The sequence below is a fragment of the Clupea harengus genome, chromosome 6 (genome assembly GCF_900700415.2).
Source record: "Clupea harengus chromosome 6, Ch_v2.0.2, whole genome shotgun sequence".
Classification (NCBI taxonomy): Eukaryota; Metazoa; Chordata; class Actinopteri; order Clupeiformes; family Clupeidae; genus Clupea; species Clupea harengus.
Window position 1 is genome coordinate 2,418,476 of NC_045157.1, and position 5,000 is coordinate 2,423,475.

The window sequence follows — 5,000 nt, forward strand, 5'->3', positions numbered from 1 at the left end:
AAAATTACACGTTTTGACATAATTAATACAGACTACGTGGACTGCGACTGCAAAATGTGTATGTCACCTGCCTTGATTATATTTCCGAACCACACGGTGCTCAGCAGCTTCACTGATGTACTGCCAACAAGTGGCACCGGTAACGTCCACAACAGAAGAAAAAGGCAATCCATGTTGACATGCATGTATCTCTCCCGTTACCTCCTCAGAAATCGTAACGGCAACAATCCGTGGCGGTGCATAATGAAGTTGTCAAACCTTGCCAGTCGCCCCTAGTTTGCCTTTTTCTCATCATTTCATTCCTCAGGTTATTTCCAGTGGATCCATTCATGAGCGCTTTTCAGAGGCAAAACATTCTCCCGTGACTTGCTTTCACAGGTATACCTCTCTCTCCTTCACACTCTCTCCCTCTCCTTCACTCTCTCTCCCTCTCTCTCTCTCTACACGCGCACTGGTAGTGCTGACTGTGCTCCGACAGCGCTCAATAGTGACAGTCGGCTCGTGCTCCAGACGGTTCAGCAGTGACACCGAAGCAGGGTGGGGGGCGGCTCCTCGACCAATCAGTGCAGAGGGAACCTCGGACGGTACGGGGATGCATCCCCGTGCACTCCGCTTTCAGACCGTCTGCGTCTACCCGCAGCGATGGTGCTGCGCGAGTTCAACGAGTTCCTTCCGACGCATGTTGTCAACTATCTATCGCCTTGCATAGTAACGATTTCAAACAGGAGATAGTCAACTCATTTGCTATTTTGAAAAGTTTACGATTTCCTATGAGCTTATGCGGAGAGATTGCAAGATTAGCGGCGGGGGAAGTAGGCTATTGTGCAGGGACGTACAGACGTAGCCTACGGTGTGGCGCGCTGTGCAGTACTGAATGTTTTAAGTTGTGCGGTGTAGGACTTATTTGATGTTTTAAGTTGGTTGGTGTAGGACTTATTTGATGCATGGTACAGTATAATATTTTCCACTGCATATTTCTTTGAATGCCCGTGAATGTTAATTGTGTTCGGTGGGAAGTGTTGTAATGATTTCCATGTTCTATTCTTTTTCCCAAAGTGTTTGTAAGGTTCTCTTTTTAATTCTACAAAAGAGCCTTTGCAGAGTGGAAAGGAAATCTAAGATCACCTGTGTCAAACCCACTCACCCTTCAAACAGTTGGGTTTGTTCAACAACATATTTAGTTATATCATATCATATTTAAAAATCCTTCATGTTTGTCTTTGCCCAAAATACGCCTCCCACCATAACCCCCCCGCCCATCCCCCCCTCCCACCCCCCAAACAATCCTTTCATCATCAACTCAGCAGCTTCACACCCTGGACTGTGTCACAGCAAGCCCCCCTCCTCCTCCTGACCTCCTACCAGTCCTGGGGTGTGATGTGATGTGAGAAGCAGACAGCGCACAGCTGTTCCCAGCTCTACTAGGCTCCGCGGGGGGGGGGGAGTCCAGGAGAGGAGAGACTGTCCCTCTCTCCTCTCCTGGACTCCCACACACACGGACGCCTCTGTGTTTTGTCTCACCCTCCATCAGCCTGCTCAGTTCTCTCTCTCTCTCCCTCTCTCTCTCTCTCTCTCCCTCTCTCTCTCTCTCCCTCTCTCTCTCTCTCTCTCTCTCTCTCTCTCTCTCTCTCTCTCTCACTAGGCAACACTGAGCAATGTCAGCGCTGGAGTTTTAATAAATGTCGTCATTCAAAATGTGTTGCCAATCCCACACCGAAGGTATGCATGGGATTTGACATGAATGACATTTGGTTCCATGTCAGCTCTGCCATGCGGTTTGTTCCCAGTGTGTGACACACCATGATTATAATTACTGTGTGCTTACCTCCATGTTTCAATGGACTCATTCAGTGAGTGTGTGTGTGTGTGTGTGTGTGTGTGTGTGTGTGTGTGTGTGTGTGTGTGTGTGTGTGTGTGTGTGTGTGTGTGTGTGTGTGTGTGTGTGTGTGTGTGTGTGTGTGTGTGTGTGTGTGTGTTGTGGGGCGGCTGCTTGTAGACGCTGGTTCCCACAGCCCTCAGCCCACTCCATCACTGCACAGATAATCAAATCCGATTCGGCTTTCGACTGCCAGGCAGGTCCAGTGGGCACACCCTAAATGTGCCCACCCTTAATGTGCCCAGGCAAGACAGCTCAGATTGGAAATAATGGCGTAGGGAGGTGAAAAGTGGATACAGTGTGGTTTGGGTTGTTTATCAAATGGTTTTCATTCCTCTCTCTCTCTCTCTCTCTCTCTCTCTCTTTCACACACACACACATATACACACATTTAAAGTCTCTCTCTGTTTCTCTCTCTCTTACTCTCTCTCTCTCTCTCTCTCTCTCTCTCTTTCACACACACACACATATACACACATTTAAAGTCTCTCTCTGTTTCTCTCTCTCTCTCTCTCTCTCTCTCTCTTTCACACACACACACACATATACACACATTTAAAGTCTCTCTCTCTGTTTCTCTCTCTCTTACTCTGCTGCCGTGACAGGGCTAGGCGAAGTGGTCTCAAATGTTTCGGAGCGGAGAACAAGAACCACACCATATCATCACACTAACAGACCAGTTTATATATACGCTATGCTGTAGGCCAGTTTTCTGCATTACGTAGGTAAAAGACTTGAGGTGGATACAAAATACTTATGTGTAGTACTTATTTGTGATTTTATGTTATGTGTAGTACTTATTGTGTTTCTATGTTTTTATGTTTTATGTTTACTGTATGCACCTTCACACCAGAAAAAATTCCAAGTAGGTGTAAACCTACTTGGCAATAAATCCCATTCTGATTCTGATTCTGATTCTGAAACAGAAGGTTGCTGCCTTAATAGACAGGTGACTCATAAGGTATAACTTTCGAGTGAAGGCATCTTCTAAAAAATGTTGTTTTCAAACAGCCTTTTAAGATAACATTCACGGTAATGTACGACGTCATTACGTTAGGCTATGTAAGCTAACATTGCTAATATTAGCTAGTTAGCTGACAGACACCGCGCAAATCACTTCAAACAATATTGTGTGTTACAATAACAGTGTTATCAGACAGTAAAGGGTGTATTTCTATCACTTTGAGGAATCTAAGTGAAAAAAAGCCAAACAACTACAATTCCGTTTCTATACAAACACGGACGTGATCGAAGTTAGATCAGCTTGATCAGCCCTAACAGGCCCCCATGGGTCCCCCTAACTCTCTCAGGGGTCCCCCAAACCCCACTGCTGCGTATCATTCAGGGGTCCCCCAAACCCCAAACCACACTGGTGCGTATCTCTCAGGGGTCCTGAACCCCAAACCACACTGGTGCATATCTCAGGGGTCCCCCAAACCCCAAACCACACTGGTGCGTATCTGTCAGGGGTCCTGACTGGTTGTTTGTGTTTGTGGGCATATGGGGTTGCGTGTCCAAGAATTCAGGGCGCATCTGGTGGTCACTTAAGCCTGTCCATGGCCACCACACCCTGACAGGCCATCTGATAAGGAACGCAATGAGCATATCATGGGACGGATAAACAGCAATGCTGAACTCCACCAGGTTAGAAACACTACTAAGACCAATCTTGAAGCATGTAGAATGCAGCATTTGGGAAACACATTTGTGACTGTGCAGTTGTGATTGATCTGTCAGGAGTTGGCAAGACAAGCCAGTTGAACTCATTTTAAAATCCAATTCTTCACCCACTAAGGCAGCAGTGAATGCAGTCGTAAAGATGAAGTGTGAGATAAGACGCTTATTTCTGTCGTAAAGAAGAAGTGTGAGATAAGATGCTTATTTATGAAGTGTGAGATAAGATGCTTATTTGTGTCGTAAAGATGAAGTGTGAGATAAGATGAAGTGTGAGATAAGATGCTTATTTGTGTCGTAAAGATGAAGTGTGAGATAAGATGCTTATTTGTGTCGTAAAGATGAAGTGTGAGATAAGATACTTATTTGTGTCGTAAAGATGAAGTGTGAGATAAGATGCTTATTTGTGTCGTAAAGATGAAGTGTGAGATAAGATGCTTATTTGTGTCGTAAAGATGAAGTGTGAGATAAGATGAAGTGTGAGATAAGATGCTTATTTGTGTCGTAAAGATGAAGTGTGAGATAAGATGAAGTGTGAGATAAGATGCTTATTTGTGTCGTAAAGATGAAGTGTGAGATAAGATGAAGTGTGAGATAAGATGCTTATTTGTGTCGTAAAGATGAAGTGTGAGATAAGATGCTTATTTCTGTCGTAAAGATGAAGTGTGAGATAAGATGCTTATTTGTGTCGTAAAGATGAAAGTGTGAGATAAGATGCTTATTTGTGTCGTAAAGATGAAGTGTGAGATAAGATGCTTATTTGTGTCGTAAAGATGAAGTGTGAGATAAGATGCTTATTTGTGTCGTAAAGATGAAGTGTGAGATAAGATGCTTATTTGTGTCGTAAAGATGAAGTGTGAGATAAGATGCTTATTTGTGTCGTAAAGATGAAGTGTGAGATAAGATGCTTATTTGTTGTCGTAAAGATGAAGTGTGAGATAAGATGCTTATTTCTGTCGTAAAGATGAAGTGTGAGATAAGATGCTTATTTGTGTCGTAAAGATGAAGTGTGAGATAAGATGCTTATTTGTGTCGTAAAGATGAAGTGTGAGATAAGATGCTTATTTGTGTCGTAAAGATGAAGTGTGAGATAAGATGCTTATTTGTGTCGTAAAGATGAAGTGTGAGATAAGATACTTATTTGTGTCGTAAAGATGAAGTGTGAGATAAGATGCTTATTTGTGTCGTAAAGATGAAGTGTGAGATAAGATGCTTATTTGTGTCATAAAGATGAAGTGTGAGATAAGATGAAGTGTGAGATAAGATGCTTATTTGTGTCGTAAAGATGAAGTGTGAGATAAGATGAAGTGTGAGATAAGATGCTTATTTGTGTCGTAAAGATGAAGTGTGAGATAAGATGAAGTGTGAGATAAGATGCTTATTTGTGTCGTAAAGATGAAGTGTGAGATAAGATGCTTATTTCTGTCGTAAAGATGAAGTGTGAGATAAG

At 43.3% G+C, this 5,000-nt stretch overlaps 1 protein-coding gene across 1 annotated transcript in view; it reads right to left on the reverse strand.

Annotated features, from left to right (window-relative positions):
- The window catches only part of LOC122132944 (A disintegrin and metalloproteinase with thrombospondin motifs 18-like), an 8,871-nt gene that overhangs the window by 1,561 nt on the left and 2,310 nt on the right, over positions 1-5,000 (reverse strand). The window lies entirely within an intron of this gene.